The 13,372-nt window shown below is 41.9% G+C and overlaps 2 long non-coding RNA genes across 3 annotated transcripts; both read left to right on the forward strand.

Annotated features, from left to right (window-relative positions):
* The first annotated feature begins 4,051 nt into the window (after positions 1–4,051).
* Positions 4,052–5,444, forward strand: LOC311016075. Its single transcript, XR_014597439.1, has 4 exons — positions 4,052–4,166; positions 4,767–4,983; positions 5,070–5,145; positions 5,332–5,444. It is a non-coding gene; the product is annotated as an uncharacterized lncRNA (long non-coding RNA).
* A 202-nt stretch (positions 5,445–5,646) lies between these two features.
* On the forward strand, positions 5,647–7,260 carry LOC311016264. 2 transcript variants are annotated; one of them, XR_014597465.1, is made up of 5 exons: positions 5,647–5,783; positions 5,896–5,982; positions 6,103–6,173; positions 6,441–6,541; positions 6,842–7,260. It is a non-coding gene; the product is annotated as an uncharacterized lncRNA (long non-coding RNA). The 2 variants fall into 2 exon arrangements; XR_014597466.1 differs by having other exon boundaries at positions 6,452–6,541.
* The last annotated feature ends 6,112 nt before the right edge of the window (positions 7,261–13,372 follow it).

Raw genomic sequence — 13,372 nt, forward strand, 5'->3', positions numbered from 1 at the left:
CAGGGGTGTACCAGTGGAGGGATGTGCTACAGGCATGCAAAATACTGCTTGCAAATGTGAGGGATTGCCATTTTTCCTTTTCGAAATGATTTGAATTTATCGTTCATCATGTTGAGTTGTAACTTTGTTGCAGCTAAACGGCTGCATATTTCTCATATATTGACTGTAAGTCCAGAGGAACAGGAATGCATTTAGATTTTTAACAAAAATGCCTACATTTTGCTTCTATGAATTGTTTTGCAAATGGTTGAAATATGATCTTATTCAGCACTGTGCAGCACGCCTGCACTGACGGATCTTACTGGATGTGTTTGTGGTGCATTGTAAGACGATGCTCCTGTAATACAGCAACATTGGTTCAGGAGTGGTTCAGGAAACATTCTTGAAAGTAGTTGATGACTATCACCATTCATTTCCCGACACCTTTCCCGCTGAAGTGGACGCACTCGTACATAAACACCTCTTTGACCGTCTCCCTCGCCAGCAGCCTACATATTGAAACAGCGCCACCAGCCCTTTGACTCTCTGCTGTGGCCGACAATGGTATTGCAGCTAATTTCCTTGGGCCCCTTCGCTGTTTTGATGAGGATTCGATTCCATGAGCGACATTTAAATAATAACAAAACGACCAAACTATGTGATTGCTCTTGTTTCCAGCAGACAATACTACTAAACGATGGTACAAAGCTGATGTGGCTCTCATAAATGCGACACAGCTTTCAGGCCACCTGAGCAATCGCCATACAACTGTTGAAAGTGCCTTTTTTATGCATCTTTCATGTGCAATTTTAATACAGTCGTTTTACGGAGCGCTATAAGCGGTTACCCATAATTCCAAGCGGCAGCGTCATCGTCAGCGTTTGTCATAAAAAAGCCGATCATTTGAAAACTAAAGCGATTTTAGAGCTGAAACTTTCTCTGGCAAGAGTCCGTGAGAGGGAGAATGTGTCACACATGGAAATGGCCGGTGGAGAAAATATTGCACCCTGAGTGAAACGGGCTTCACGTCGGAGGGGTATAAATACAGCGGGAGAACACGTAGTTGTTAGAGGTCCATCGAACGTATATCAGCTCAGGTGTCAGCTGTAACAATGCTGTTTTTCTGAAGCCCATAAAGTTGTGTTGGGGTTGTAGCAGGGGCAGATTTGGTTATCAACAGATAATTATTAATGTCAATATGATTATTGATATTAATAATTATATTTAATATATTATTATGATATAATCATGAATAAACGGGGCACCACCCTGGGATCAGGGAAAAGATAACCTAAAACTGTATTCAGTCTCAATATAAAGGTTTTATACTCACATGCCAATCATCGTGATCATTGGCATAGAAGCATAAAAACAATCTAACAATTAAAAAGGCGTGAAATTCGAGCACTAGCCTTCACAACCTGCTGTTATCCAGTGACATATACACAACAAGCACAAGAGACCGCTAGTTATAATATAATAAGATTTATTAAAATCAGTAATAATGATCACAATCAATAACACTGCAATTAACAAAGCCTTATTACCTAACTACCTAACACACAAAACTAAGCTAAACAAAGGAAGAGACACACGTTAAGTGTGCGTGTGTGTCGAGAGAGGGAGAGAGAGAGAGAGAGATGGCCGTATGCAGCCACCAGATGTAGCTATTCCTCACAGCGTTCAGGGGCGGAGCCACTGACGTCCGATGGAGTAGCGAGAGAGAGAGAGAGAGAGGTGGAGCTATTCCTCACAGCGTTCAGGGGCGGAGCCACTGACGTCCGATGGAGTAGCGAGAGAGGGAGAGAGAGAGAGAGAGAGAGATGGCCGGATGCAGCCACCAGATGTGGCTATGTCCCTAGCGTCCGCCGGGAACAGCTGGCTTAGGACACGTGTGTGCGGCGTGTATGTGTGTGTGTGTGTGTGTGTGTGTGTGTGTGTGTGTGTGTGTGTGTGTGTGTTAGCGGGGCACAAACAAAGAGAGAGAGGATGCGCGAGCGATATTCTGAGGCTCAGAAGGCGTGCCGCTATCACACGGGCTCGCGTGAATGAACTGGCGTTTATTCCGCGAGACCGGTCTTTTAACTGATAGTAGAGGCTTTCTGAGCTCGCGGATATGGCGGAGGTTAGTCGGAAACACTGTTACAGAAATCAACCCAGCGGCGTGGGTACACGATCAGTATTCACATACAGCAGCACATGAACAAACGGACTCGGCGATCCGCGATCAGAACTTAAAACACATTAACAAGAATTACAAGCATGTCCTACACTATCGAATCTCTGCTTCTGCCCAGACAAATAGCCTCTTACTTTTGTCGATGTGAGATGCGTCGATGTGAGGGTTCCGTCCCGTGCGCTGATGGCGTTCCTTGACGCCGGCAACGGACGGCAGTTCCTGGGCGCTCGTTCAGCGCCGGATCCAATTGGTTGAAGAAAACCGTAATTCTTCCTTCTGCAGGGAAATGAGGAACAATCGCGGGGCTCGGCGATTTAGTCAGCTGATTTCAGACAAAGACGGGTCGAGTTATCCGTTCTGCTGGCAGCTGGAACGAAGAAAGTTTCTTCTTACCGCGGGGAACGGGAGAGTCGCGCTGTCGCGGTGGTCTCCTCGGGATCCAAAATGATAAACAAAAGAAAAATAAAATGAGTAGAGGAAAAGAGGGGAAAACAGTCTGTTGCTCGTCCAGCGAGTTTGGGGGAAAGACTGCGGCCTAGGACAAAGGGAAACGCTGCAGACGTAATGTTCACCTCCTATTGTAACGCGAGTTACGGTGGAAAGAGGAAGTTCTTCCGGCGGCGCCGGGATTTATAGCTCACGTAATTTCTTTCAGCAGGTGTCAACTTGCGGGACAGGTAAGCGCAGGGGTGAATCCGGTTGTCATGGGCCGCTCTCTGGGACAGGACTGCCCCGATCCCCTCGTTGGAGGCGTCCACCACCACTATGAACTGCCTATGAGGGTCCAGGATGGTCGCTTTTCATTTGTGAACTTGTTTGCATTTATCCGTGAACTGGTCTGTATTTATTTGTGGATTTTTGAGACTCTGCTGACGTGCGTGGATTCACAAATGCATTTTTTTCAACAAGGAACTCTCTGTAGCCAATCAGATGCCTCCCTCGTTTTCAGCCAATCATATGACTGCATTCCCACGAGGGGTACCTATGGCAAGCCGTTTTAACATTTAATAGCTAGACTGAATATGTATTGCAGATATCTGTAATTCAATTCTTCCTAGTCATAAAGAACATTTCAGATATCCACCATGACATTTTTCCTAGGACAAATGACGTCACTTTTGCCATTCATGTGTATTGGGCTTTCAGTTTCAGATATCCACAATTACATTCTGGATATCTAGAATGAACATTCTGGATATCTAGAATGAACATTCTGGATATCTGCAATTTAATTCTTACTAGGAGAAACTCCCATTTCAGATATCTTCAATCCAATTGTTACTAGTCATAATTTTCATTTCAGATATCCAAAATGAAAAACTATTCCAGATATCCAGAATGTAATTTTGAATATCCAAAAATACATTGTGACTAGTAGAAATGTCGTTATGGATATCCACAATTCATATTATGACTAGTAGAAATGTAATTTCAGATATCTACAATTAGAATTGTGACTAGGAACAATACAATTGCAGATATCCAGAATGTTCATTCTAGATATCCAGAATGTAATTGTGGATATCTGAAACTGAAAGCCCAATACACATGAATGGCAAAAGTGACGTCATTTGTCCTAGGAAGAATGTCATGGTGGATATCTGAAATGTTCTTTATGACTAGGAAGAATTGAATTACAGATATCTGCAATAAATATCTAGTCTAGCTATTAAATGATAAAACGACCACTTATACTTTTTAAGGATTTTTAGATATCTTAAATTTAGTTTTGACTAGTACAATCAAAGTTGTAGATATCTTAAAATATCATTTTTACTAGTAAGAATGTATTGTGGATATCTTTAATTACCATTTCTCCTAGGAGAAATGCTATCTAAAATATAATTACAGATAGTAGTGTGGTTCGATTAAATGTTAAAACGGCTTGCCATAGGTACCTGACCATGACCAGAGCACGGCTTTTTCTCTGCGTGTTTTGCGTTGCTTTTCGGTAAAAGAAAAAAGAACAGCCTCAACATGGCGTCTGGTCATGGCAATCCCGATTCAAGTGTGAAACTTTACTAATTAAATTAATCGTCTTGCTAAGTTAGTTTGAGAATTATTTGGAACTTTCTTATTGTAGCCTGTTGTAGCTCCATAAGCTAGCACTAGCTAGCATTGCTTATGTCTTAGTTTCCTCATGCTTATTGTGTTCTTCCGCAACTACATCTTAATATGAAATTAACATGAGTGAAAATAACTTGGCTGTGTGACAGGGTCTATGGCCTCAAGCCGAGGTAGCAGCACGGGCTTTTATGCATTTGTTAGCAAGGGAGCTGTCCGCGCCTGCTGCTTCCTCGCACATAGAAAACCAACCACCAGTCAGGGCAGTGAGCACACCAGTCGGGGCTGGAGACAGTGCCCAACCTGTGACCAATAATGATAGGGTGAGGCAGGCCATGAGAAGGTGAAGACATTAATCTACTATCTCTATATTTCACAGTTCAGTAGTTCATGGTTTGTGTCCTGTTGATGTTTGTGCTTCTGATATTTGAAAACATGGCATAAAAAACCATCAACTGAAGCCATACATTTTTATTATGGACCAGTCTTACTCTAGATTTATACTGGTTTTCATCACAAATGTTTTTGTTATTTTCCACATCAGGCAATTTCCAAGTATGTTTGGTGAGCAGCCAAGAGGGAAAAAAAGATTCACTTCTCCTGCTCCTTCCCCCTGCATGATTAAAAGGACAGATTTTAATATATACGTCCTTTCGGGGCCCAGCCAGTTCACTCCAAAGGGCTCTGAAGAGCTAGAACATGCGCATGCTGGCCTGGGAAAGAGGATGCTCCGTTTACCGGACAACTTCATACACAGTGAGGTAATCATACAATATTGTAGATTGCTCAATGATTAAACATGTAATAACTTTCTATATTGTGAATCATATTTCACTTTGTTTTAAAGATTGTTGCTCTACTTGAGGGGGAATTTCCCAAACTTAAAACCCTAAAAGGAGGCTGGATGTTCTATAAGGCTACAGGTGAAAATATAGCATTTAATGTTTTTCACATTCAAAGCCCCAGGGATGTGTTAGGTGCCATCCTACTTTGAAATACCATTAATATATCACTCCAAGTGGTAAACAACATATTCAAGTTTTCATATTATGCATATTAACAAGGTTTTAAAGGACACTTGTGTTGTTCATCTTTACATTTCAAAATAGGTGGTAGCGGACGTCGTAAATTGAGCATCATTTCCAACCGAGTCCGAGGGGCACTCCACAAGGTTGCTTAAATCCAGTTCCAACAATGGGAAGAATATGGTGTTCATAGTTCCCCTACAGGAGCAGGGGGGTTTAGCTGAGTGCCTGGTGTCCCTGAGCAAGACACCTCACCCCAATTGCTCCTGACGAGCTGGCTGCCTGTCGCCCTGCGTGGTTGACTCCGCCGTCAGTGTGTGAATGTGTGTGTGAATGGGTGAGTGACAGTCATTCCTGTAAAGCGCTTTGGAGAAAAGCGCTATATAAATGAGGCCATTTAGCTCTCAACTGAACCCCTCCCCTATGACTCGCCTGTGTTTGCGAAGATGCCTCAGTCAAGCTGCATCACATGTGGCAGTCAAATGCCTTTGCAGCTTTTGCCGCTACATGTAAAAGGATGCAATGGCACATTGATTGTAAGCCGTTATTCAAATGTTTCTCTTATTTACGAATGAACATGTAAAAATTTAGCTTGTGCAAATGACTATTTCAAAGTCCATAGCACTAGCTCTCTTTTTTTCTTTTAAGGAGCGTGAATGTGAGACACACCTTGATGATTCTCCTATTGTTGAGCAGCCAGTCTTGCCTACCACAAGGATGGGAGAATCCTCGGAGGTAATTGTATTGTATTTTAATACAAATCAGTCATGTAGCCTTATTCTTTTTTTCACCATGATGCTTTTCTCATAAAATATTTGATCCGTTTTAAAAATATTTACTTTCTTTTTTTTGTAGGTTTGCCCAATTTGTCTCGCATCGTTCCCAATGTGTGTCCTCCCATCTCATGCAAGCACATGTGGTGACAGGTAAGACGTTTTGAGTAGTTCAGGTTCATGTTCTGAATGAGGTGAAGAACATTTAAAGTGTGACTGTATCAGAGCATGTGCTGCACATTTATAATCGCAGTAGAAATCATAGCAGAGCTAGATACTTCTTAGGGTTCTGATTTGATATGACTTTGTATGATGGTGGAGCCTATATGCAGAAAGAAATATGTGAAAAATAATTGATTAATAATTGAGAATGATTTGTCTCTTGTCTTGCGAGTAACATGTTGTTTTGTCTGTCCTAAGAATGGACATAGCTCTTCACAGTGGAGCAGCTGGTCCAACGAGTGAGGAACTACCTGGACCTTCAGTGACACGCCCACGATTAGCGGCGTCTTCTTCAGAAGGTCAGAACTATCACTGCTGTGGTGTAATATGAAACTAGAAAAACGTTTTAGCCGTAAATGGTTTAGTACCAACTCACAAACATCATTACAAGACAAATGATGCCAACGGAAATGTTGCTACTAAATGCTTGACTTGGACCAAAATAAAGCAAGTGTATTGCAGCTGAAGAGATGCCAGTTCTGATGAAAATAATCAGTACACAATTTGGGGAAGTGCAGTTGTAAATCTATGTACGGTGTGATATTTTGGCAAGTTGCATATGGTCAAATTTCATGTACATTAAATGTTCTCTTCCATAGCGTCACCAGAGGTGCTGCGTGACCTCATGAGGTTCTGGGTTGGCTGGGAGCTGCCAGCAAAAAAAACGTTTTGTTGACGTTGCAACCTCGACCTACCCGACGGCTTTCACCTGCTTCTACAAATCAAAGCTCCCCGGCCACTACCAGACCTACCCGATCTTTCACCATGAAATGATGATGGCAATCAGATCCGTCAGTTCCGGATTTGGTCTTGTGTAGTTTAAAATAAGGTCCCTTTTCATTTTGCACTATTGAATGTTTCATGTTTGTCGAGTTAAAGAGTTCATGATGTTCTCAAGACTGAAGCAAATGTGGCAAAGAATGCCATTTTGTGCTCACAGAAGTAAAATTCTGGCTTCCTCTTTGAAATGAGGACTAATAGCATTTTGATGTGTACATTGTATTTAATTGTGCCTTTCTTGCATACAATTTGTAATTAAAAGAAAATCAATGTCTTGCTTTACCGTCGTCATTGTAAGGTTAAACAGTGACATTGGACAGTAAAACTTAGCCCTATAGCAGTGACAGACAGTAGAAATTACACACTAGAGGACACTGCAATAACTGAAAGGTAAGTAAGGTATTCAATCTGAATATGTTTAAATAGGACAATTTGAAACTGAGTGTCAAGTTTGGAATGGAATTCCATTAAACTTATCAAACTGAATCAGTTACTCCGATACAGTTTTCGTATTCATACATCTTTTTAGAGTAAAATTCATGGGCTATTTGACCAAGGCAGCATAATACACACAAATGCAACATTATTCTGCCCATAGAGGCTTTTCAATAACAAACTGGACATAAGAGCTCAAGCTGTGGCAGAGAAATCGTAGGACGCCCAGCATGTAATAATGACCTAGCCGCTAACAAGTTCTCAACATATCGGACAGTGTTGAGATATATGTCCACTCCGAAACATTCAGACTCTTGCAATAGATCAATGTTTTCTTGCAGCTGCATTATTTCTGGATCCAAGAGAGGAATGTCCAGCGTAGGGACATTGACGCCTGGATGAGGCTCATTTGTGAATCCACTCTCCTCCCATTCCCTGCAAAGAAAGATTGTGTGTATAAACATTCAATATCCATTCATCATAGACCCTGTAAACAAGCACTGCTTATTTTTTAAATGGGTTATAGTTTTCGATGCAATATAGAAAAGGGGATGCAAGAATCTACACATAAAAGGAATGATCTTTATATATTTACCTCAGGTTCAGGATCAACAACAGGATTCAGGGACTGGCCCACATGCCACCACTGATTTGGTGTCAGGTTTTGCTCCGTCCTGATGGAATGGTTGTCCCACGCCTCACTGAAGACATCCAGACTAGCCTGGATGCATGGCAGAAAAACGTAGTGGCAGCAGAAAATGTGCAGGATGCTGCTGATGTCAAGCATGTGTTGATCCTCAAGAGAGTGCAGGATGTTATAAAACACACCTGTAACACTCATGAACACATCATGCCAGAGGCGTTCAATTCTGTGTTTAAAAAAAAGAAGGAAAAAAAAAAACATTTTCAAGTATACTTACGTTGCTTTCAAGAACTGTTCACTTTGCCCCAGCCCAACCAATTGAATCAGTTGCAATGTTTCTTACTATTATTAAATGAGGTTTTTTTTTTGTTGCTTTGAAATGTTGATGAGCATGGCCAGTGAATTTCTGTGAAAATTAAAATTTTCTTGAAGGAATGGTCTCCTTAATAACTGCTAATCGAGTTTCTCAATAGGAATCATAAAATCAACTTTATCTTGAAGCTTCCAAAATGTAGGGTTTACTCACCGTTGATTGTGTACGCTTTTCCCGGTAATGAAGCTGTTATTGTCAGTTCCACATCAGACCGGTTATTGTCTGCTAATTTCAGGTACATAATCTATATGATGAATCAGTTTCTCTCATGATATATGTCAGCTGACAACGTTTTCTAGAGGCTAAAACAATCAATGCCCAAATGACATGAAAATGAAAGAAAACTCACTACAGAATTATTACATATAACGGGATCATGTGACAGCTCAGACAAGTCTTATGATATGAGAAATTAAGTCAGAGGTTCCTGAATAGGACAGATGAACACTTTGAAAGAAATGTTTAAAGGATAACGTTAAAATAGTATGGGTGCGATAGGCACCCCTTTCATAGTCAACCAGAAATGTTATATAACAACTTTATCAAGTGAGCTCATACAAAGCCTGCTTCTCCTCAGCAATGGAAAAGAGTAGGTGACACAAATATTTATACCCAAGGATCACCAGATTGTACAAAATAAACTGGCTTATGAATGAGAAAAACATCCTCCTTGCTTAAAACGGGGATGGTCAGCAACATTTTGCAGTTCTTGGTCCCTGACAGTGAAAACTCTTACCTTTCTTGAATAGCCATCTATGCCCCCAAAGATAACAAAGTTGTACCTAGGTTAAAGAAATCATACAGGACAAGAAGTAACTCCCAGACACAACACAACAAAACAAAATCAGACAAAGATGTAATACAATAAGCCTACACAAAATACAAAAACTGGACATGAAAAAATGTAATTTTACATACATAGCATGCAGACATACCTGATGAGCTTGTGATTGGTGTCAATGTGCACCAAGTACTTCGGGAAAGGAACAGAGTATGTTCTCCTCACCACACATCCCAATCTGGTCATCCTGGCGAGCACACCAACGCTGTCCACACGATTCATAGATGCATACACTCGGCCCCATTGCACTCTGTGTCCCTGTGCGAGTAGAGCACCTCGGACTATAGTGTACCCAGCATCTGGCATTGTGCTTTGAATTGCTGGGATCAAAACATCTAATTCATCGTCACTGCAGCTACTATATGAAGCAGAAAGAAATATATTATTTTCTGCCATCCGCCTAAATAGTGTTGCTCTAGAGACACCAAGGAGTCTGGCAATGCATTTTGATGGCAGCCCAAGTTCAACAAGATTTGTGGGGTCTCTAATGACACAGTCAATCGGGGACGCCCACGTCCAGAACATCCTTGCAACTCCAGAGTTACAAATGTCTGTTCATTGTCTCTCTCCTGCTGGATAACAGTATTCAGACTTGCAAGTGCAGACAATATATCCTCTCCTACATCCACTATGTCACCTAGAGCACTTGATAAAACAAACTCCTGACGGCACGCAAACTGTAACCCTTCGATGTCAAGAGGCTGCCTCTCCAAGATGTGTACCAGTCGATGGTGCAATCTCTCAAGGATGTCACGCTTTAGTGATTCCTAGGGGATAAATGAATAAAATATAGCAACAATGGATCAGACAAAGATGTGTGCAAGCTGTTGCAAACATAACAACTTCAAAGTATTTAAAATAGTAATTTTATTCTCTCTCTAGCCAACATTATTGACAAGTTTGTACCTAGCTTAATCCATTAGCTAGCTCTGATCATCAGTACTTTGAAACCAATGTAGTAAGCAATTTACCTATTAGTTATTATGGTTTGCTTGTAACCTACCTGCACTAACAACAGGTAAGCTTTAGCAAGCAAATTACCAATAAGGTTATGTTTTCTGATGTTAGTAGGATCATATTATGCTAGCTAAGTTAGCTTAGTCCGTTGTCTAGAAGCATGATATGGCTAACTAGTTGGCGAACGGTAGTATTAAAACGATGAAATACATTCATTATGCCTTATTCATGCACGCCTAGACATTTTTCACTTACACTTGAATCGGGATTGCCATGACCAGACGCCATGTTGAGGCTGACCACCAGTGAAGTCCGGATATGACTTTCTTTTAGTTATTTTTTCTTCAACCGAAAAGCAACGCAAAATGCGCAGAGAAAAAGCTGTGCTCTGGTCATGGTCAGGTGCCCCTCATGGGAATGCAGTCATATGATTGGCTGAAAACGAGGGAGGCATCTTATTGGCTACAGAGAATTCCTTGTTGAAAAAAATGCATTTGTGAATCCAGCCACGTCAGCAGAGTCTCAAAAATCCACAAATAAATACAGACCAGTTCACGAATAAATGCAAACAAGTTCACAAATGAAAAGCGACCATCCTGGACCCTCATAGGCAGTTCATAGTGGTGGTGGACGCCTCCAACGGGACGATCGGGCCCATGACAACCGGATTCACCCCTGCGCTTACCTGTCCCGCAAGTTGACACCTGCTGAAAGAAATTACGATGTGGGAAACAAGGAACTCCTAGCGGTGAAGGTGGCATTGGAGGAGTGGAGACACTGGCTGGAGGGGGCCGAGCAGCCTTTCCTGGTTTGGACTGATCACAAGAACCTCGAATACATCCGTAAAGCCAAGAGACTCGACTCCCGTCAAGCTAGGTGGACCTTGTTTTTCAGTCGTTTCCACTTTTCACTCTCTTACAGACCCGGTTCCCAGAACACCAAGCCAGATGCCCTGTCCCGACTTTATGACCCCGAACCTTGTGCCAGAGAACCCGAACCCATCCTGCCACTTAACCGTGTGGTAGGAGTGGTGTCCTGGCCGATAGAGATTTGTGAATCCAGCCACGTCAGCAGAGTCTCAAAAATCCACAAATAAATACAGACCAGTTCACGAATAAATGCAAACAAGTTCACAAATGAAAAGCGTCTTGTAAATTCAAGTTTAACAGTTTGTATATAAATGTAACAATATACAAATACATTTTTGATGAAAATTGCAAATATTTTTTTAATTCATATATTTATAAATTTATATTACATTTATTTAAAACGAAATGTATTTGTGAGCAGAGAGTCATTTATATATAAATCACAAAATATATTTGTGAATCCTTCTCTGTGCATTCATTATTAATGAGACTGAACTGACCCCATACATTGAATCCATCCACACTTTTGCCACACAAACAGGACGGTGAGAAACATGACTGCTTAGCTAAAATTGAGGAGACTGTTTTGCCGAGAGCAGACCTGACTGATGCACCACTCACACATCCAGACATAACAATGTTTGTTGACGGTTCCTGCAAAAAGAATCCAGATGGCACAAATGCCAGTAGTGTGTGGTGGTGACACAGGGGAGGGTGTCGAAATCCTCACCTTTGCCATCACATTTCTCAGCACAGGCAGCAGAGATAGTAGCTCTGACGGAGGCATGTAGATTGGGGGAAGGGAAAGCTATGACAGTCTACACAGATAGCCAGTATGCATTCTCAACACTGCATGTTTTCGCACAACAGTGGAAAAACAGAGGCATGGTAACATCTACAGGCAAAGCTATTCAACACAAAGATTTGATAGTAACTTTATTGGATGCTATTCTCCTACCAAAAGCAGTTGTAAATGAGCAGCACACACTACCGGGACTGATCCAGTTTCACGGGGAAACCGCAAAGCAGACGTAGAAGCTAAACGCGCAGCTACGGAGGGACGGGACACAGATTACATTTGTGTAGCTGATACTGATGTAGAACACATTGACCATGATATCTTGAAAGACATGCAAGCCACAACACCAGACACTGAGAGAACACTGTGGCGCGACAAAGGAGCAAAACAAACAGACGATGCCATCTGGAGATGACCTGAGGGTAAGCCCATCCTTCCTAAAACCCTCTATCGATTTGCGGCTATTTTGAGCCATGGAATTACCCATGTCTCAACAGGAGGGATGGTGGCAACGATAAGTAAATGTTTTACAACATATGGATTCCAAAATTGCTCTAAAAAAATGTTGTGCATCCTGTTTGATTTGCTCCAAGCACAACTTGCAAGGAAGAATGAGACCTAAAACAGGAGCGTTCCTGAAAGCTGAATATCCTTTCCAAACAATATGCATGGACTTCATCGAACTAAACAAATCAGAGGGGAAAAAATACTGTCTGGTAATAGGAGATATGTTTTCAAAATGGGTTGAAATCACACCAACAGCAACAAACGACGCTATAGTGGTAGAAATCGGATCGCAAATAGTATAACTTTGTGTCTCTACCCACTGACAGGAACTGCACCACTGTACACCAATTGTTTCCCCCTGTGCCAACTCATACGCGGCCACCCTGGTTTGAGCCATATGACGGCAACTACACCTGTCTGTCTAGAGAAGAAGGTACGGTTAGTGTAGGAACTTTGGCTTCCTGTAATCTAACCCTGAAGTTATCAGCAGGAGAAGGGGGTGTGCAGGATGCGTGGGTGAGAAGACAACTTGTGACCAGGGCGGACATCTGGTGGTTTTGCGGTGGTAAGACACTTAGACCAACATTAACAATTGATTGGATTAACTATTTGTATTATAACCAACAAAGGTTCATCAATTATGTCAGAGACAGCATCAAGGGGTTGTCTTCACAATTAGATAGGACTAGTCTCATGGCATGGCAGAAACGGCTGGCGCTGGACATGCTGCTGGCCGAGAAGGGAGGCGTGTGTAAGATGTTTGGGGATATGTATTTGCACTTTCATTCCCAATAACACCGCCCCTGACGGCAGTGGGACTAGGGAGCTGGCAGGTTTGACATCGCTATCCGAGGAGTTCGCAGAAAACTCAGGTACTGATGAACACCCTTACTTTTCATGGATGGAGAACATGTTCGGGAGGTGGT

This window comes from Eutrigla gurnardus (genome assembly GCF_963514095.1).
Source record: "Eutrigla gurnardus genome assembly, chromosome: 7".
NCBI classification, from domain to species: Eukaryota; Metazoa; Chordata; class Actinopteri; order Perciformes; family Triglidae; genus Eutrigla; species Eutrigla gurnardus.